The sequence below is a fragment of the Otolemur garnettii genome, unplaced genomic scaffold (assembly GCF_000181295.1).
Source record: "Otolemur garnettii isolate 467f Iridium unplaced genomic scaffold, OtoGar3 scaffold00042, whole genome shotgun sequence".
In the NCBI taxonomy this organism is placed as follows: Eukaryota; Metazoa; Chordata; class Mammalia; order Primates; family Galagidae; genus Otolemur; species Otolemur garnettii.
This window is the reverse complement of record NW_003852437.1, coordinates 2,384,152-2,407,271: the sequence shown is the minus strand read 5'-3', so window position 1 is coordinate 2,407,271 and position 23,120 is coordinate 2,384,152.

Genomic DNA, 23,120 nt, shown 5'->3' with positions numbered 1-23,120 from the left:
TTGAAATTACGATAATTTCTACTCAAATAAACATTTCATTGTCTTCTATTAGTTTTACATGTCTTAACAGTATGTTCCCAGAGATCTTAAATTTCTGTATCATCTTTTTCTCTGTTCTCCTCTGAGTCATGGAGAATTTCTCTCCTCATTCCATTTCACTCTAGCTCTTGGCTGGGCAACCAAGGCCTCAACTCTTCTCTCTACTAATTCATGTAATTTTGTAACCATAAGGTCTTCATAATTAATTGAAAGAAGTTTTTCAACTTGATACAGGTTTTGTCCTATCTAAATTTAATTTTGAGACTTCCTCCTATCTCACTTCTCATTTTTAACAACTGATTGTCCCTTCAGTGATACGTCAGTGTTCTATCAGGGCATCTCCATTCCTCTTGATCTAGTTACTAATGGATGGATGGCCAACTGTTCCTATGGATAATTCTTACTTCTCAGCCCTTGTCTTACAGGAAATGTCCTAGCACCTGAAATAGTTGACCACTCTTGCCTTATCAAGTACTATTGCTTTCTGCTCAATCCTGCACACACAGTTTCTCTTCTGCTTTTCTGGACCACGTTTCTCAGCCTCCTCCTCAGATCCACCTCACATTCCTTCCCTCAGATGCTGACTTTCCTCCCAGCTCTCCTAGCAACCTCCCTCTTTTCACGGTATACATACTCTTCATGGGTGAGTTCATCCACTCCCTTCACTATAATTGCTGACTCTAATGTATGATTCCCAAATAGTCTTCAGCTAAGAATTTTCCCTAGAGCTTAACATCTCCATAACCAGCTGCCTCCTGAATATTTTCATTTGTACATCTGACAGGGCCCAAAATGCTTTACATCTAACATTGAGCACATTACAGTTCCCATAATTTCTGCAACTCCTCATGTGTTCTGTGTCCCAGGGGCTGGCACCATAGCGATGTAAGTGGATATGTACCCAAGATCTGTCCTTGACCTTTTCACCTTCAAAAAACAATTATTTTTTCATGTTTCTACTCTCCTGTGTGAGATCCCTGAGTTTTAACCCTGATGTCAGTTAAAAAGCTTTAACCCCTAGTTGGTTGAAAGTACTTTAAACCAGTCAAGCTAGAATCATTTCCCTTACCAGTGAGTGGGTGTGCATGGGCATGTGACACAATCCTGGTGAATGAGACGTGAGCAGAAATGTGCTGCAGTGCTTCTGGGAAAAGACCCTTACTCTTAATAAAAGATATGGGAAGAATCTGCCTCTGTCTTGCCCTTACTGGGCTTGGATTGACACCTGAAACTGCGGTGGGCATCTTGTGTTCTTCAGCCAGTTTTTGCCTAAGAAAAATCACATAATTCAATGAAAAATAGTTTCCAAAGAATGGTGGAGAAGCAGAACTAGAGTCTCATTCTTCAGGCTGCTCTTCTTTTGAATGATGACTCAAATCAGTGGCTCTCAAACTCAGCATGCATCAGACTCCCCAAAAAGGCTTCTAAAATAGAACCAGCTCAATGCTACCCCCAGGGGTTTTGATCCAGTAGCTACAGACCAGCACCCAAGAATCTGCATCTCTAACCTGCTCTCAGCTGACTCTGGTGCTGCTCAACTAAGGAACACACTTTAATAACCACTAGGATGTCTTAATGCTTTCAGCCAAAAGCCTTTTAACCGCAGATAAAGCAAAGTACTCCATTGTCAAAATCCGAGTCTCAGCCTAATAGTGTCTTATCCCAAACTCTCTCTCCTTTCCCCTACACATACGATCTACCATGAAGTGTCGCTCATTCTATCTTCCAAATATATCTCATATTTGTGAGCTTTTTCTGCAGTGAATAGCACTTCCTAGCTCAAGCCCACCCAGGTCTCACATTACTGCAATAACCCAACTGAGCTTCTAGTCTTAGTCTCAGTCCTATCATGCTGTTCTCCACATAGCCATCACATTTAAAAAGTACAAATTTGTCCATTTATTTCTCATTTGACTAAAACTTCACAGGGGCTCCCCAGGCCTGCTAGAATTTAGTTCTGAGTCTATACTTTGAACGACAGTCCTTGTTCCCACGTGGTTCAATCTCATCCCTCATAGCTCCTCATCTTATCTTGTGCTGGCCTAGTCCAGCCTTCCTAGTTTTTATTGGGTTTTTTTGGGGGGGGGGTTGTTTTGTTTTGTTTTCTTGAGATGGAGTCTCACTCTGTCACCCTATGTAGACTGCCGTGGCTCACAGGAACCTCAAACTCCTGGGCTCATTGATCCTCTTGCCTCAGCCTCCTGAGTAACTGTGACTACAGGTGTCCACCACAGTACCTGGCCAGTTTTTCTATTTTTAATAGAGAAAGAGGTCTCAATCTTGCTCAGGCTGGTCTTGAACTCCTGAGCTCAAGCAAACCACTCGCCTGGGCCTCCCAGAGTGCTAGGATCACAGGTGTGAGCCATCACTCCTGGCTTTTCACCTACCTTGCGACGACCTGAGATCACTAAGCTTTTCACTCCTGTCTCTCCCCTTGTACTCCTCTGTTATCTCCCTCCCTATCCTCTTCTCCTCTGATCAAATTATACTTATTTACCTGGAATTAACATTTCTGTTTAGATATCTCTTCCTCAAGGAAGTCTTCCCTGATGTTTCAGATGTGGACTTGAGACTCGCCCTATAGCTCACAGAACACTCTCAATTTCCCCTGTGACAGCACCTATTTTATTACACTATCAATACCTCCCTGCTTGTCTACATTTTAGGAGACCAGAGACCACATCCACTTTATCCACTATGTGACTCCTTTACAAATGCTCGCCTTTCATTGTTATCATTATCATCTCCATCATCCCTCTCATCCTCATCATCTAGCAAGCAGACAGCAAGCTAGATAAGGGGCTTACACGGAATATTTTATTTGACATTCTAACGACCATATTTTATACATAAGCAAACTGAAGTTCAGAAAGATCAAGGAATTTTCTCAAGGGGCTCATCCCAAGGAGGAGGAAGGATTTGAACCTGGGAGTCTAACTCTGGAGCTGACTTTCCATTCCCTCTTCTTCTGCTAACAGTAAAGCAGTATTCGATTTTCCTATAGAAAACCACCCCTGTCTGCACACTCCTCATCTTCCCTTTCCTGAGATTTCACTACTCACATACCTGGGCTCTAATATACCTGTGACCACATACTCAGCAGCTGGTGAGAACAGACTTCACTGCCATTTTCCAGAGAGATATAAAGCCTATTGTTGGCCCCGTTCCTATTTTCCCAAGCATCCTCACTACACTCCAGAAATTGACTGTGTGGGGGTCCGGCTATCTCACGACATGGGTATGGGCATGCACACATTATAAAAAGAGTGATTCTTTTCTATTTAAGCAGGTTTGCCCTCTTCCAAATTTAGACAACACTAGGTTTTAAGTGTAAGTATATAAGTATAAGTCTGATAAAGTCATCAAACTAAATAGAGACAGAGGAAAAATTATTCTGAAATGTGAAACTGAAAATGCTACTGCCGTTAAACTACAAACCCTTTTTCTGAGCCACCCCTGACATTTCTCCGCTCTGTTACCACTGCGTGAGTTACTACCCTGTGCCCTTGGCCTATGGAAAGTTCTTTGAACTGCTTAGCACAAGGACTGTTTCTCATCCTTAGATGCCCAGTAGCATCAAGCATAGTCCCAGACATAACACAGGTGCTTTAAAAAAAGAAGAAAGAAATGAGGGCAGTTGTGCCTATCATCCAATGAGGAGAAAATGCATATTTCCATCAAAGGGTTTTCTCTCTGAGCAGGATAGCTTAGAAAGAAATCTGGTTAAATAATTTAAAAATTGGATTTGAATCTGTCTGACTAGATGCTATTGTTAGTTTTTCTGAACTAAAATGGAAAGATACGTTGTCCTCTATTCTGTCATCATCAAGGTTCTGAGGCACAGAGATTTATATAAACTGTTGTCCCGCTCGTATTTCATCCAGATTTCACCTTGCCACCATGCCTGGCCCCTCTTAGCCTGGAGCAGCTCTCAATTATGCCTCTGTCAACCTTCCTCACTCTGGGGCAGTCTGTGTCCAGCTTCTCATTTTATACACAGGTAGGGCATCTTAATATGACCCAGTGATTCCTAGTGACAAGGCACAAGACCCTCATAGCACGTAGCACAAGGAAGGGGCAAAGTGAAGGACAGACCCCAGGGCTACCTGCCATCTCTCATTCTTATTTCTTCTGCAGGTGATGGCCACCTTGAACAGTCAGTATGTAGATGCCTGACAGCTGGAACAATCTATTCTTGAGGCTGATGAATTTTCTCCAGTCAGCACGGTGATTCTGTCATGAGTAGACAGCCTCAAAATTGAAGTGTCCCAAGAAAAGAACATCCTGAAGATTGTTTGAACTGTGTTACCAAAAGAAATTTTTTTAATGCATGATGACTCAACTCTGTTTGTTCATTGCAAACATAAACAGGGCTGCTTTTTTAAGGGTGTGCCTGGTTAAACATATTGGTATACACCCTCTTTATTAAGACTAACACCTGGTTAGAAGCTGCAGTTTATTTTGTGTTGAGTGTTTGGTTTTCACATAGAATGGAAATCAAAAAAGTGGTAGCTAAAGTTACCATATGTCCGATTGTGTGTGTCCTTAGATGTCACGCACTTCACTGTAAAGTACGTTATTGAGACAATTAGCAAAACTCGAATGGGGTTTGAATATAGAGGGTAGGATGTATAATTGTTAATGTCCTTATTTTGGTGGTCGTTTTGTGGTTATAGTGGGCACTTACTGGATGAAAAAGTGCTATGAAGTACGGAAAAGTAGTACAAGAATGAACCGCTATAAATCTCACAGTCTAAAGCTACTTACAGCATAACAGAAAAGCTATCAAGTGCATCCAAAAGATGATTAAAACATACAATGAACAATGCCATAAGAGCCAAACACAAGAAACAAATAAACTAGTTCTCAATATTTTTTCCACTAATGACATTGACCTTCATATTTACTGTTGAAGATTTATGGAGAGTTGGATGCAAGACACTGTAAGCCAGAAGTAATTTCACTCCTTTCTTCTTATTGACTAGACATTGAAAGGGGTAGAAGTAACATTACCCTAATATTAGTTTGGGATGTATGTAAATTCTGTGTTAAAAGTTAAATGCCTCACACCATCTTGGGAACCTCATCTCTACCTAATTCATTTTTAGCACAGTTCATCATATCTCCATGTAACCCCAAATTAATAAATTTTGAGTACAAATAATTTTTAAATGGGGTAACAAGTACTGTCCACTGTATTCCCAAAAGAAACAACTGCAAACTCTGGTGCAAGCTATGCAATTGTTGTCTGCCACTTTCTCTGTGGCTCTTTCTAATTTTTATTTATTTATTTATTTATTTATTTTGCCATTTTTGGCTGGGGCTGGGTTTGAACCTGCCGCCTTCAGCATATGGGATCGGCGCCCTACACTTTTGAGCCGCAGGCACCACCCACTGTGGCCCTTTCCATGTGTACCAATAGCACTGTGATAATAAATCCATGGACAGTTCTCAGCATTTAATGCTCACTCTTCCACAATTATGGAGGGTTAGAGGGTTAGAGGATGACAGGAATATAATTCCTCAAGATGCTTAGAGTAGCAGAGGGAGATGACAGACCTGGGCAAACTGCAAAATGCATATGTGCAAAACATGTGCCAAAAAAGCCATTAGGCGCAGCTAATGACAAGTATCAACTGCTTTCCTCTCTACCACTACAAGATTCAGAATTCCCCCGCTCTTGCCTTCCCTGTTTGGGGCCTTGTTTAGCTTTTATGATGGGAGAAGGGCAGGAATGGTTCAGAGGGTCAGCACTTTGGGGAAGTCATAGGAAGAGCAACTGGGTATGGTGGAAGCACATGGAAGAGGAAAAGAATGACTGGAGATTGCAGGTGAGTTTAGAAAGATGCGCAGTTACTCCATCTTGCTTCTTTCTAGTCCCAGTGTAGAACCTCTCCTGGGCTGAGCCAGGAGAACCAGAATCCCTTCTTCTCATTCTCCCCAGCAACCCCACTCCACAAGCATGGAAGATTCCATTTCCCATACGTGGGAAAATCAACTTATTAGGGACCAGGTATCTGCACTTTGTGGTGACGGCAGGTTTCCTTACCTCCCTGACTCTGTTTCCACGTCCATAAATCTGGGACAAGCAAACCTACCACCCAGGCTGGAGACTGGATTTAACGTGAGAATGCATGTGGGGCGTCTATACTCGAAGGCTCCTTCCCAGCTCTCAACTCTGCAACGCCCAAGATAGGGACAGAGCTCGGAATCCGTGGGGAAGCAGAAGAGAACAGACGGAGGCAGAAGAGGGAAAAGGGAAGAAGGGGCAAGACCTCTCCCTTCCACCTTAGCGTTGGCACTCTTAACCCTGGCTGACCTCTCAATCTTTTCCTCTCTGCCTCCTGGTCTGTCTGCCTTTCTAGCCTGGGGAGTAGAGAGCCCTCAGGCCACCTGTTCAGGTTCTTTTCAGTTCCTGGATTGCCGGAGGGAGCGGCTCATTCAGATTGTGCTGATGAGGCTGATCTTCTTCCCGAGGACCTTACAGATCTCTGACTTAGAATCTGCTCAGCGTCCTCTGCATTCAGTTCCTGACCCCTTCCCTCTGCGTAGCCTCCAGGCTGCGGCCTGTTGCGAAGGGGAGAGCGCTCTGCATTTCCTGGCAAGCCCTCAAAGAACCCAGAGCCCCTGACCTCCATCTGCAGGAGGAGGTGGACAGGAGCCTGCCCACCCCACCTCCCCTGCAGGTCAGCCCAGGAGAGGTTCTACACTGGGACTAGAAAGAAGCTAGATGGAATAACTGCGCATCTTTCTAAACTCACCTGCAATCTCCAGTCATTCTTAAATATCCTTTTCCTCTTCCATGTGCTTCCGCCATGCCCAGTTGCTCTTCCTGTGACTTCCCCAAACTGCTGACCCTCTGAACCATTCCTATCCTTCTCCCAACAAACAAGCTAAAAGAACCCTCCCCAGAGAAAGAAAGGAGGAAGGGAAAAGGGGGAGGGAGACAGAGATTGGGAGAGAAAGAGAGAAGGCCGGGAAGAGGGCAAAAGCTGGGAACGCTCCGGTGATTCCCAAGTGTGGTTAGGTTGGTCACAAGGGTAAGGCTCCTGCTCTCTCAGGGTCCAGTAGCCTCATCCCCACAGCTCCACATGACACGGAGCAGTTCCCGGGGTGGGTACCAGCAAGGAATAGTGCAGAAACATTCTGGAGTCATTTCCGATGAAATAAGCTGAGAAGAAACTGATCAAGGAATTACTTTCACCTTCTCCAGAATTTGCCAAGCATCACCTCAGGTACTCCCGAATGAGGTTTGTGAGCCCGGAGACTCCTATCTTCCAGTGGAATCTCGCCTCAGCTATTTTAAAACCCTGACTCAGATATTTCTGTGCTATTTTAAGGAACTTAGTTTGTTTTGTTAGCTTAGGAAAGAAAATCTCACAGAGGACTGTGTTTTGGTGCTGTATTCCACAAAGCTTCTCAACTTTTTCTTCTATCTGTCTTGTCCATCTAGAAGAAAGGTAGAGAATTAAAATGAAACAAAAGACCCAGCTATGTAACGCTAGTTGAGGAACCCCAAATTTGGAGCCAAGGTACGTGAGTTCTGCCCCTCACTCTATTAACCTACCATTTGCTGTGCAAATTTCAAGGAACACTGGCCTGTCCCCCTGATAGAGCTGCCGGAAGGAGCGTATTAGATGATATGTAAAAGAAGTTTGAAAAATGCATTATGCAATATAAAGACAGGATGTTTTGCTTTAAGAACTTACTAAAATAAAGACATAAATACAAAGCCTGTGAAAAAGAGCACAAGACTGCTTTTTGCTTAGAATTACTGATTTTCTTTAAATACTACAAGGGATCATTGCAATGGGGAAGTCTCCAAATTTGAAATGTTTCGTTTAAAATTAGGGAAGTTTCTTCTTCTACCATATGATGCTTAGATTACATCTATAAGGAAATCTAACCCAGCTGGTGCTGGTTTGCATTTTGAATTAATTGGCACATGAATCTGTCCAACCTATAAACTGAAGTTCAAACTATTCTTTAAGTTGATTAGTTTTTTTTTCAAATGTTTAGCTGTGATGGAACCAAAAGACCAACCAACAGGCTGAATAACAGACTAACATCGTGGATGAAAGTAGCCTATTTGTGTACTTAGGTTAAGGTGGACATGGGGAGCTATGCTCAATGTATTATTTATTATTTGTGTGTATAGCTGAGCTCATTACAGCTCAGACTTCCATGCCACTAAATTAACTCAAAAGAAGACAAGGTCATTATCCAAGGATATAGGACACGGTTCATACATCCCACCATAACTACTGAAGCCTTACGTTCCACACAATATTTTCTTTTATTTTTATATAATGGCCCTTCAATCCATTATTAGAAAATCACCACATACTATCCTTTGTCTCCATCGTCATTACTTCTGATGTGATGCTTACTTTATCTGTTACAACCTACTGTAACTTAAGTAACTTTTTTAGAAGATAAAAATAATTACCCTTTTTGGGGGAGTGTTCTGTGTAAGCATGGGAGACCTGTGCATCTTAATAGTATGCATTTTCTTTATAGGAAAATTTATTTTCTTTCTTCTATTCTTTCTGGGCTGTCCAAGAAAATTTACAAATAATCCATTGAGTTCCATTACAAGTCATTTGGTTACTGAGTCATAGTGATAAGGGGCATGTGCAGAAATGAAAATGCAGCTGAAAAAAAGTAAAGGCTGAGCTGGTAGCACCAAGCCACCAAGCAAATAAATATAAATACAGATCCTATGCTCTTACTGTAAGGCGTCTGTTCGTCTTATTTGTTGCTGGCTTCTAGCACAGTGTCTGATCGTAATAGCCACTAAATCAATATTTGTTGAACTTATTCTGGAAAAATAAATAGAAACATTCAGAGAACATAGCTTGACCTGAATGCACATTGAGGCACGTTTTCTATTTTATGTTTTTCTTTTCTTTTCTAGAAGGCAGAAATAATTTCTACCAGCAAATTCCCTCATGGGAAATTTCCAAGTAACCGTAAGTTTGCTTAAAACATGGTATGGGGAAATCAGCGGTTCACAGTCGTTAGAAAGTATTTTGATAAGACAGACCATGGCCTGTTGGCAGGGATGTGAAATAACCAGCCCTGCACGGTGGGTTCTTATCCCCGGACTGTACATAACTGCCTCTTGCAACATAATTTCTAAGGAAGAACAATTCACCAAGAAAGAATAAAGTGAACATGTGAACGTTTTTGGAAAGTGAGTTCTTCTCATATTCCAATAGTATTTATGTAATGGATACTTCATAATACTCTCACCATAAGCACTGAAAAAAAAAAACAGCACATAAATGGTTTTTTTTAACACTTCTGACAAAGTGTAAATTTAAGATCAGGAATCATTTAGTGACACTTTGTAAATTATTTCATTTTCTTCCCTTCTCCCCCCCCAAAATGTGATAAAACAAGAACGATTTTCAACTTGATGATAATGATAAGTTTATGGGACGTGGTAGAGACCAATGATAAATCTGAATTAAGATTTAAACCCAGACACAAAGTCTGGAAAGCATTGCTGTTTTCTTTTAATTTGTTTAGGCAGATTTGTGAGACCAGGAGGGAACTCAGTAAGCAATGTCATCGTGACCCAGATAGGATCAGAACTTGGGAGTTGGGCTCCATGTCTCCTGCCCATAATCCTAGCACTTTGGGAGGCTGAGGTAGAAGGATCACTTAAGACTAGGAGTTTGGGACTAGCCTGAGCAAGAGTGAGACACCAGTCTCTACAAAAAATATAAAAGGCATGGTGGTAGGTACCTGTAGTCCCAGCTATCCAGGAGACTGAGGCAGAAGGATCCCTTGAGCCCAATAGTTTGACCCTGCAATGAACTGTGATAACATCACCACATTCCAACCTAGACAACAGAGTGAGACACTGTCTAAAAAAATATATAAAATGATTTCAAAGAAATACACTGAAATATTGATGAATCTGTGGATAGTAAGATTATGGGTGGTTATTACTTCCTCCTTTACAACCTCTGTAAAAGTTTTACCATGAAGAGGAACTTTTCTATTAGAAAGGAAAATGTGTAATGTTTGAAGATGTCTTAGGGTCACACTTAGTAAAATTGTTTTGATAATAAAGTGATATCAGGTTAGTTTGACAGAAAGTGAGCGAGCACATTGTGAGTCCCTGTTCAATGTTGAAAACCTGTTTCACTTGCCCTTGCAGGCCAACCGTTTGATTCTGTGAGACAAAGTATGAATTTGATATCTCCTTGAGAAACTCAGTCCTTTTCAGAATTTAAGTACATACCCCTTTCGAAATTAATACATTAAGTGATGAAAGAGAGAAAGAGAAATAAATTATAAAACTAATACTATGTATCTGAATTAGAGACACAGTTGTATACTTTTTAAAAAGTCTTTCTTTCAATACCAAATTTTATTAGGAAGGATGTAAACAAGTTATTTAACATGAGACTTGGTATGGTCTTTTAAAATTAGGTGAACTGATAACATCCTACATAAGAACCTCCTATCCAAAAGTTGCTTTCTAAATAGATGCTGTATTGTGACAGTCTCACACTTATATTAATCTCTAAATGAACTTCACAAGTTCGGATGAAGCCGGATACCAACCACAACTTCTCTTTCTTCCTATCTCTGAAATGAAGAGCCTCCATAATCTGCCTAAATCCCTTGTTAATATTCACATAACTAGATGGGCATTCTTATTGTTTAAAATAAACGTATTTAGGATATAATACTGTCATGGATTCACTCATAAACACACTCAACAAACATGTATCCCTAATATATGCCCTGCAATGTTTTGGGCTCCCTGACACTAAGGAAATAAGTAAGAAAACTCCCTGCCCTTAATTATTTCATACTCTATGAAAGAGATTCATGAACTGGTAAAAAACCAAAACTACCCAGTTCCTTGTTTGCCTTGACCCTTTACTTATACAATTAATGCTTACTTTTGAAAAAAAAAATTGCTATTATTTTGAGAGAATCATACCTAGTTTCCTTCCTTTTTCTTTCCTTCCTCCTCTTTTCCTTCCTCCATTCCTTCCTTACCTTCTCTTCCATACAAATTCTGTCCCTACACCGTGCAGTATGGTCACCACTAGCCATAGGGGTCCTTGAGCATGAAAGGGGCCTGATCCACACTGAGAGGTGTGATATGTGTGAAAGAACCATGTAATTTCAAAGATTTAGTATAAACAAAGACTATAAACTGTCTCATCAATAACTGTTCATATTTATTACATGTTGAAATTATATTATTTTAGACCTAATGGGTTAAATATATTATTAAAAGTAATCCCAGTTTCCTTTTACTTATTTCAATACAGCTACTAAGAAATTCAAACTTATTTCTGTGCCTCCCATAATTCTCCAGGGCAGCGCATTGCACTAAATGCCTTCGGTTTCCTGCACAAGAGAAGCCTATCACTTCTCCCAGCATATCTGTATGAAGCATGCTGACATGCACCTTACTGTTAGTCGTGAGTCAGGAGGGTCGCCCCATGTAAACAGGCACACACAGTTCCGCAGAAAACAAACTGTACATGAGTCACTAATAGTTTTGTGTATATTATGACGATTAAAAAATACAGCAGAAACTAGTGACTCACCTCTGTCTTTTATCCTGGGGACAGAGTGGGAAAGAAATTGCTCTTTTCTGCCTTAGTAACCTGTTTCATATTATTAAGAACAAATACTTTATTTATAAAACTCATTGACGGATCTATGTATATTCTTCTGGGATTTATAATCGACACTTCTTTTTTTTTTTTATTGAATGGTAACTGTGTACATTAATGCACTTCTGGGGTACAGTGTGGGGTTTTCTCACACAATCCGAGACACTTCCATCAAACTGGTTAACCTAGCCTTCATGTAACTTTCCTAGTTATTGTGTTAAAACTCAATACTTTCTACTCATAGAAAGATTCACTTGTACCCTTGTAAGATGAACCACAGAAGTGAACCCTCGAATCCCCCTCCCTCCACCTACTTCCCCCTCCCTCCCCCCTCCCCGTATCCTTAGGTTGTTATTAGGTTATAGCTTTCATATAAAAAGGTTTAATTAATTACAAATTCTGTGAAAATCTCTACATGTTCTTATACCAGAGAATAGCCTCTTACTATGGTCAAAAAGACCATGAATGAAACATTACTTCTATTTTCTCCTGAAGAGTAGAATAAATCAAGGTCCCTTCCTATTTGCTGTGATTCAGACTTAGTATTTGTAGTTTTTAGGTTAAATGGATGAATAGAAATCAATGAAATGTCACTAAAATTTTAAATGACTCATACTACTTAAAAAATATATTTTAGCAAGACAATTATTTGAGTAATACACTTATTAAAGGTATTTAATAGTTTTATTAAAAGAACAGTGAAAACTTTAGTTTTTATAAAAAGAACAGTTTAAACTTGTTTAGTTTTTAAAAAAATCATAGCATTAAATTTTCTCAATTATACAGTTTATAGTGTTTATAATTTAAACCACATTATAAGATATTCCATAATAATTTTTATAGTGATCATTTTTACAATGATATGTACAAATGATTACATTATATCCATACTATAAGAGAAGTGCTCGCAAATTATTTTGGATATAGTGAAAAGTCAGAGCAAAACACTCATGTCATCCTACCAGAATCTGCACTCCGTGGAAGTCTCATCTTCTCACTTTGAAATAAATTATAACAGCATGTAATAGAACACATGGCCATACCCCTCAGGTATAAAATATATATTTAAAACAAATCACATATGCACACCTTTTTCTGATAGAAATGATTTCATTTAATGTAAGATCAAAATAAAGAAATTGTCTTTTTGTTTTTCTGATAGTCTCTCATTATCTTTCTCTTCTGAGAAGTTCAAAACTTTAATCTTTTTTCCTCTGTGTGTGTGACAGTGTCTCTAGAGTGCAGTGGCATTATCATAGCTAACTTCAACTTCAAACTCCTGGGCTCAAATGATCCTCCTTCCTCCGCCTCCCTAATAGCTAGAAGGATAGGCACGCACCACAATGCTAGGCTAGTTTTTTCTCTTTTTGGAGAGATGAAGTTTTACTCTTATTTGGGCTACTCTAGAACTCCTCAAGCAATCCTCCTTCCTTGGCCTCCCCAAGGCGCTGGGATTACAAGGCACGAGCCACCAAACTCATTCTAAAATTTTCATCTCCATGATTTGTCCATTAAAACTTAATCAAAATACTACTTTCATCTGCATAAACTGAGTCAAAATTTACCTCCATTTGAGTAAACCAGAAAATAATACTTTATTCATGTTCTCATGTATGTATTCACTTAATACATTTTTACTGATCAGCTATTATGTGCTATATACTATGTTTGACCCTCTAAATGTGATGATGAGAAATACTATGGTTCTTGCCTTCACAGAACTTATAAATAGAAGAAGAATTGGACATTTCACAAATAACCTCATAAATAAAAACATAGCTATGCACCATGAAAAGTGCAATTAAATATAGGCTAAGTAGGTTGGGGGATGTTAAGGAAACTTTCTCCAAGGGAATGAATAGTTTGAGAGAAGAGTAGGATTTAGTGTTTGAAACATCAAAGAAAGAGTGTTCCAGGTGGAGGAAATAGTATACAGAAAGATCTCAGAAACAGAGGCGCTGCATGCATTTGAGGTACTAAAGGACATCAGGTAGCAGATGGCTGCTGAGACAGGGGAGGATGAGGAATCAGGCTGGCAAGAGGGACAGGAGCCCAATCATTCATGGTCTTCTGTGCTCTTTTATTAAGACAAGTGGCACAACCTGATGGGGTCCAAAGATGAGAAGGTGGTAATGTTCATTCACCAGTGTCTTATTCCATTTTGTGTTACTATGGCAGCATTCCTGAGTTGGATAATCTATAAAGAAAAGAGGTTGACTTAGCTCACGGTTATGTAGACTGGGAAGCCTCTGCAAAGCTACTGGTGAGGGCCCAACATTTCCCACCAGGCCAACAACTGCCATACTGGGGATTCTATTTCAACATGAGTTCTGGTGGAGACAAACTATATCCGGACCATAGTAACTGGTTTTAAAGGTTGTATTTTGGTTTCATAGAAGAAAGTCTTATTTGTAGGAAATGCACACTAATCCAGTGGTCCCCAATCTTTTTGACACCAGGGGCTAGTTTCCTGGGAGACAATCTTTCCATGGATGCAGCAGTGGAAGATGGAAGTAAACACTGGGGATTGGCTATGAATATAGTTGAAGTTTCACTGGCTCCCTCACCACTCATCTCCTGCCGTGCAGCCTGGTCCCTACAGGCCACAGATGGAACCTTTCTAGCACCAGAGACTGGTTTGAGGGAAGATAATTTTTACATAGAAGGAGACGGAGAGGGAGTCACTTCAGTGCAACCTGGTTCATAACAGGTTGTGGACCAGTACTGGGGGTTGAGGACCATAGCGCTAAAGTATGCGGGTTTGAGAAGACAACACACTGGCGGCTTGCTTCCAAATGGTTCAAGGAGAAAGTTCTTTGTATGACACTTACAACTTTTTAGTAAGCATCAAATTGTTTCCAATAAAGAAAATGGAAACAAAATTGAAAAGGAAAAGTCTCTTTCCTAGACCTTTAATAGTTACCCATTCCATTTAGAATGAAAGCCCCCCAAGTTAAGAGTGGAACAATTTTAAAATATGTAAGGAAATATAATTTCTGGGATAATTTATCCTCCGTAGTAGATGAAAATTCATGTCATGTGATTTCCCTATAGCCAGAAATGAGGTGTTTGGGGGGCAGTTGTTTTCAATCAATCCCTCTATCTGGGCTTTTCATAGATCAGCAGTTCTCAACCTGTAGGTCACAACCCACAGGAACTGTATTAAAGGCTGGCGGCATTAGGGAGGTTGAGAACCACAGTCGTAGACGGATAGACTGCATCATGTGGACAGATGATTTGGGACGGGGAAAGGGAAATTTTGCACCAAAGAGTTTTTTATGCCATAAAACAAATAAAGCCTTTCCATATAGCTTGTAAAAAGTCTTTCTACATGATTTTCTTAGCAAAAGGATGTTAAATCTAAAATTATAATCGATTTTATTGCTGCAAAGCATTTGGTAAGTGGAAAAAACAGCATGATCTCAGAGCAATAGAATTCTAATCATCAACATAAGTTGAAAAGTGGCACGCGTTCCCGGATATCTATTTTTGTACAGCCCATGAGCTAAGAATGGTTTTTATATTTTTAAGCAATTAGGAAAAAATCAAATAAAGAACAATATTTCATGATGCATGAAAATTACATGAAGTTCTAATTTCAATGTCCATAAGTAAAGTTTTATTGGAATCTGACCATCCTTGTTTTTTCCATGTTATCTATGGCTGCTTTGGGGCTACAATCGTATAATTGAGTAGTTACGACAAAAACCACATGGCTTGCAAAGCCTAGAATATTTACCTCTAGAAAAATAGAAAAAGCTTGCTGAACCTTGTGCTAAAGCAATTAATTGGGGCAATGTAGAGAGGTGAGTGGCTTACGGCCAGATCCTTAAGCCAAAGGAAATAGTCAGATTCCAGAGGAAAGGAATTCAGTGCGTTCTCTGCCCATTGTACTTTCTTCAGTTCTTCTGGATAGTTGTTTTTCTGGCCTGAGGACAGCATTAAGCCCCAGAAAATTTGAAATGCTCATAAGCCCCACGGAACTCTCTGTTTCAGCTTTTTACCCTTCCCTGTCCTGCACGGTCACCATCTGTACCACTTACCATCTCTGTGTTAATTACCTGTCCATGCATGGAATTTGTTTCCTCACGTAAACTATAAGCCCCTTGGTAGTTGGAAAAACAAAACAAGAGCAGATGATGCTTTGCACTCCTGAGTATTCGCGCATCTCCGAAGCCTGGATCAATATCCTCACACAAATGTGCTCACCAAGGTTGAAAATGTTGATAACATGCTGGGAATTCTCTATACTTTTCTTTCTCAGGGCAAAGGAAATAAATCACCACAAAAAAACTTATTTCTGCATTCTAAGAATTCCAACTATAGAGACTTTGATGGAACTAAACCTATTAAGCGGCTAGCACAGTCTAATTAGTACAAATTGTTCTGATTAGCATATGAACCGGGCTTCTAGCTGATCGTTTTGATTGGAACCTGTTGCAGTGGCTCAGGGTACAAGTGGCCCAGATGCTACTTACTGTGGTTTAACACCGGGAAGGAAAGGAAGCAGACGTATTTACGAGTGGGGGTTGGTACGTACCCAACAAAACATATACTTCACAGGTTAGAGTGGTTAACAAAAAGAGAGAGAGACATTTTGTATTGATTTTCCTCTCTTTGGGACTCCGCTCCCCTCCACTCCAGCCTCTACCTATATCCATGGCTATCATTCCAGCCAGGTACATTCAGAATCAGAGAAGCAACTTTTTGTTAGTAAAATAAAAGCAGAGAAGAGTTTTCAAATGAATATGGTTAAGCCACAGTGTGAAAAAAAAATCCAAAAATACTTCTAATCAATGTAGCTTCTATTTCTAATTTTCACCCAGGGTAAGAGCAAACGATACTTTTCATTTAATCCATGAATACACCCACTTGGCAGGGTTAACACTTTCTTTCTTGTGTCTGCACTGTGACTTAGTTAATAAAGTGTTCTCCTTGGGGTGTTAATAGGCTTCTGGCCGTAGCATCAACTAGACCTGTTGCAATTGTTCAGTGTACAAGCGGCCAAGACATTGTTCACTGCAGTTTTATGTTAGGAAGACAAGGGAGCAGGTTTATAAAGAATTGCTTAAAGGCTATGTCTGAAAAGTAATTCTGAACCTTAAGAGATCCAAATAAAACCATAGCATATCCCTTTTTAATCTAGGCAAATGTATTGAAGATATTCTGAAAGCTTCGTCACTAACATCATCTGGAGATTGAATGAAGGAAGCCTTGGTATATTTGCCTTTAAAACAGGTCTCTACTGTGGAGCAGCGCCTGTGGCTCGAGGGGTAGGATGCCGGCCCCAAATACCAAGGGTGGCAGGTTTGAACCCAGCCCCAGCCAAACTGCAACAAAAAAACAGCCAGGTGTTGAGGTGAGCACCTATAGTCCCAGCTACTTGGGAGGCTGAGGCAAGAGAATTGCCTAAGCCCAAGAGCTGGAAGTTGCTGTGAGCTGTGACACCACAGCACTCTACCAAGGGCGACAAAGTGAGACTTTGTCTCTACAAAACAAAAAACCCCCTAAGTTTCTACTGTGACAGGTGTGACAGAGAAGGGTAAAGTTGAAAGAAAGGGAAAGGATGTAGACCGCCCAAACAGTTTGCCAAACGGAAGCAGAACTTCAACAGACTTTGAGGAATGATAGGAGAAGGAGAAAGAACGGCAATTTTAACAAAGAAAAATAATTAGATCATTCAAACCGTCATCCCTTCTCCTTCCATGTCAGCAGACTGATACGAAACTGCCACGCAGACACTTCTCTGCGCTTGGTTCATAAACAATCCGTGTATCCAGGATGTTGGTTGCTTTGCCAGTAATTTTGGAACTCAAATGTGAGGGAATGTTTCTTTATAGATATCAGGAACTGGAAAAGCATTGAAACCTCACGATGGAACGGTAACACTTGGTGCATCCTCCACAATAACGTTGGAAATCCCTCACCCTTCCAACCGTGTCCCCAGTCAGGTTATAAATTACAGTGATGATTTGATAACTTGGATACACAGCTTACAAATGGATGCAAGAATGAACTAAGAAGTAAGTAACTAGAGGTTTGGGGGTACTACTCCATAAATCCTAATACTGCAACTAAAACAAGACATAAAGTGGTTGGGATGTAACGTGGATTAAAGCAAACATTTTAAACACACAATCCAAAGCATATTTGGCTATTGAACTTTGTAGGGAATGGTTCTTGGTGAACACATTTCTAATCATGAGAAAAATATCAGTAGCACTTCAGAGAAACACATTCGTACATTTCTTACCCAGCAAACATTGTTAAATGAATGCCTACTCTTATGACGGATATTGGTTGGTTTGGGTTTTTTTTTTTTTTTTTTTGAGACTCAGTGGCTTTTCATCCTTGAAGAAAGAAGGATTTGTGATATTGTCAGGGAATCTTTTTTCTTATTCCTTCTTCTAATATTTTGATGTTCTCTGGAATAGTACACATTGACCATGGCATGAAAATATTTCTTTTTGTCATTTTAGAGTGAATAATGCTCACAATTTAGAAAATACGCTGTTTATGAAGGTTGAGGAATGTGCTTGAGGGCACAGAGAAAATCAAAGAAGAGCCAGAATTAACTTTTCCCATGGTTTGAATCTGGCTCTTCGTTCTTGGTGCCCACAGTAATGCTCTGCATTTATCCTTCAGCTCCTCTCAGTCAGGCGCAGGAATAAATGCCCCTTAACCTAAAGGCATCCTGAAATTCCCCCTGCACGAGTTTTAATAGTTGTTGTTTTCCATCTATCCCTTGAACACAGTGTTTGTACACTTGATCTTAGCCAAAAGGCCGAGCAGCGATGGAACACAATGTTTTTATTAAACTATCAGGAAGTCAACAAGGTGGAATGAATGAGGATGTGGCTAAAGCGACCCTCAGCCTGTTTCTGGGAGACACGATGGTGGGAACTGGTGAAACAAGCAGCATCTAGAGACTCCCAAGTTAGGGGAGAACAGAAATTTAGAGTACTGCTTTTAAATTTCATTGTGTTCATTTTGGTAACTAATTAAAATGTAACACCCTGTAAAGGCCTAAGCCACAGAGCAACTCAAGCTCTCTGTAGGCTGTGGCTGGCCGGAGTGACAGCCCACTTCCTCTTCATGTTGCCAGTGAAATTGCTGGGGGTATTTCACTCCCTGTTTGGATTAGATTCTAACGTACCAACAATCAATCACGTTAAAGAAAAACCAGGAGTGTTCTCCGTAATGCTGACATAGACAGATCCTACTGTACAGACTCGGCAGGTGTCCACGCAACAGGATAACCAATTTTACATGGACAGGCAGTGTTAGATACTAGTTAACAGTGTAGACTCTGGAGTCACATTGCATGGTTTTGAACCCCAGCTCTGTCACATAGCAATTATGTCACCTTGGGCAAGGGATTTAATTTCTTCATAGCTAAGTTTCACATTTGTAAGATGGAGAGAAAGACAGTTGTCATGAAAAGTATATGGATATACACACGTACATATAGAGTACTGACGTCTAAGTTAGCACTATTTAATTCTTCGCTGCTATTATTCATAAGTCATAGGGTTGGTGAAAAATAAACTTTTTCATGTCGGTCCCACATTAGGCAGCAGCTGCCACCATGGGTGACTTCTGATAACTTTCTCCTTCAGATAGAACTCGTGGGAGAACCAGATCCTTGTGGTAAACTCCCATTCTTGGCCCATAATGCCACACGCCATCACTTCTTGGAAGTGTCATAATTTCACATTTCAGTAAGAGGATACATACGGTGAATTTTTTGAAATACTAAAAATACTTGCAGTAATAGTATGTCAGGCTATCTTTTCATTTTTTGATTTTTCTTTTTGGAGATCATCCGTTTTAAAGCCAGGGACATTCTGTTCCAGGGCTGGAAGGCAGAAAAATCAAAGGACTTTTATTTTCTCTTTTATAGGTTAGTGAAGCATGAAACTTATTGACAGATGCTTCAGCTAGATATAAGTTGCCATGCTATTCCATTTAATTTCATGTTCACATTAAATGATTCCAGTGGCTTTAAATCTTTTAGAAGGTACCAAAAACCTTTTAAATGCCCAGACAGAGAGAAAACAGAAGGTCACCTGATATCTTAGTGATTTTACTCAATCATGTAAGTTTGCAAATAATAAATAGCACAAAATTAATTTTTTGGCACAAGTATATTTTATCACTGATGAAGTTCAAGATATATTCTTCCCTTCAATGACTTTATAACTTTCTTTTTATTTCCTGTACTCCCACTAATAAATAAAACTGTCAGTCCCATCACATTTTCATTCTGTCAAATTCTCCCTTTCTAAGGCAGGAAAAGCCACAGAGTTATGACTTGTGAATAATAATAGCAAATAATTAGTGCCAATTTAGATGTCGAGCACTGCGTATGTATGTATGTGTGTGTATATATCCATGTAATTGTCATGATAAGTTCATTGTCTCCATCTAACGGATGTGAGACTTGATTTTAGGGAGATTGAGAAGAACATCTGCTTTCTCTCTGCGCTTGTAAAGTGCTGCAAGGAAGTGGTTTTATGTTGATATGCAACCCAACCCAGAAGTCAAGAAAAGCAGAAGTGCAGAAGCACGGAATCACCTAGGATAGGAAAGCATATTAGAAATAACCCATTCAGTACACTCACACGTGCGCGACTGCACACACACACACACACACACACACACGCATATTTAAAAATATGCAATCAAAGCTCAACGGAGTGATATACAAACTTACTGCACCAGGACTCTAACCTAATATGTTAACTGGTTAAGATTTTTTTCTATCTTGTCCTGTTTGCCGAGGAGCTGCTCCAGGCATGCGAAAATATGAGATGCATAACTTACAACATAAACTGTTCTTCCTCTCATAAATTATTTCAAAATTCTCAGTGTTTCTCAGAGAGGATGATTGGACCAGCCACATCAAAAAAAAAATCCCTGTGCTCTTGTTCAAACTGCAGATCCGTGAGCCCATCTCAGACCTACTGGATGGGGAGATGTAGAATTTGGGATTATGTTGCTTTAATACAGAACTCGGGGAACTATGATAAACATTAAAGTCGGGGAAGGGCTGATATCCAGGAGCTGTTATCACAAATTAACACAAATGGAATTACTGGAATAGGGAAAAACATTCCTACTTACTTTACTATAAAATTGATATACTTTAAAATCTCTACCCTGCATGGTAAAGCTGCTGTAAGGAATGATTTGCCTGCAAATCCCAAAGGTGCCTTCACATCCTTGCACTCTGATTTTTTCGTAGGCCACTTTCTCACCTGGCTTTTAATCCTGGAGAGTGACCAGGAAGGAGTCTTACAAGCCAATGAAAGCACTTAGTTTATATTAGATGTAAGGAGTTGTATTTTGCAGCACTTTAAACAGAAGCATCGCTAGCATTTAATCTTGCAGTGTTTCCTGAGGAGATTTTGTGTAAATGCTCTAGGACCTAAAATCAAAAGGAATGGCATAGAAACTATCATGTAAAGGTAATTTTTTTATTGTGCCATTTTTCCTTTTAATTTATTCTTGACTATTAAAAGAAAAGGCATAATTAAAATTAAACACCAATACAGGTGAAAATTTATATCGTATATCAAATTTAGAAACCTGACAGCTTTTGAAATGCATTGGATCAGGAAATGGCATTTCAAATATAGGAGATCCACAGATAACCTTCTAGAACTCTCTCTAGTTAAGTTTGACTCGTAAGCCAGGATTTCCCATCAGCATCTTTGGGTGCAAACCTGATACCGTATGCACTCTATGGATAAATTAGAGTTTTTCCAACATATTACTTTGAAGAAAAATGAAACTTCTGTTTTTTAATTTAACACAGTTGTGACTGGTAAACTCTCAAGATTCATATTCAGTTTTGTATTATAAAAGAGCTATTTCTCCTTGTTTTCTGAACATGTATATACTAGTACATTGTTTTTGCTTTTTGTTTGTTTTTTGAGACAGAGTCTCACTCCAACACCCTATGTAGAGTGCTATGGTATCATAGCTCACCGCAAGTGCAAACTCCTGGGCTCAAGAAATCTTTCTTGTCTCAGTCTCCCAAGTAGCTGGGACTGCAGGTGCTGCTGCAGTGCCCAGTTATTTTTAGAGATGGGGTCTTGCTCTTGCTCAGGCTGGTGGGGGAACTCCTGAGCTCAAGCTGTCCATCCGCGTTGGCCTCTGAGAGTGCTAGGTTTAGACCTGAACCACTGTAGCTGGCCATTTTTGTATGATTGTTATGGTGTACTACCTCTGCCTACGACATCTCTAGTATGAAGAGATCATCATTATTATTATTATATTATTGCACTGGAGTTGTTTTCTCAGTGACGGTTATAACATCCTGCTCTTTACTATACTCATGGTGTTTAGATCTTATAGGTGATTACAAATGTATTCAGAACAATAGTCAAAATTAACAATAGTCTAGAGAGCTGAAGAAAGTTAAAAGTTATCCTTCTGCTAATGTCATCAGTCCGTTTAAGATAATATACATCTGTAGTGTTCATCATGCACAAAGTTCCATTACTTTTTCCACTCATTTCGTTTATACTGTCATATAATGCTCTAATTATATCTAATACCATCATACATTTTATATACCACAATATTAAGACATAGGTGTGGTTCCAAAGATAACTTTCTGTAAATATTTGCAGAAAGCCCTTAAACAAACTAGGTAGGGCTGGTTAAATGTTTTCTAAATTTGTACTGAATCGGTTGTAGAATGTTTAATCAAAACATTGCTTAAAACCTTCTGTGTACAAAATCTTTCGGGGAAATGGGGGCCGGGAAAATTCCCTACGATTGACTGATAGTTAGCAAATAGTAATGATCAGTAATAACCCATTTCCTGAGAAAGAAATACAAGGAGCCAGAACCTTCCATACCTGGATATTTTAGCAATGCAAAGAGACGACTTGCTGTGAAACTGTGCACCTGAGACCACATTCCTACACCTGGTCAGCTTCACATTTCTTATCAATAATTCTCTTCTCCAAAGTCCATTCTGGGTCAAAGAGCAGAGCTAACATTCACATATACACCTAATTTTCTTTGAGCCCTTGTTTTGGGCCAAGTGTTGTGCTAACCTCTTTACAATCCCACTTGTTCCCATAATTATTAAGCCCCATTTTACAGTTAAGAACACTAACAGCCTGTGCTCTCAATGACTATGGTATGTAATTGAAAACATCCTTTCTCGTGTAGACAAAATCAGTGACTAGCAGTAAAAACATCTTTGGACTGACAGAGCACTCCAGTCAACCCTAACCAATATTCTACTGAAGAATATTAACAAAGCCTTGTTGTATATAAGTCCTTCGCTTTTTTCAAGGTACACATTTGATTGTTACAACTCCAAGGTAAGCAGGAAAGAGATTATGAGCCTTACTTTAGAGATGAGTTAACTGAAGGGAGGAGAACGTCAGTCAACATGACTTTCCT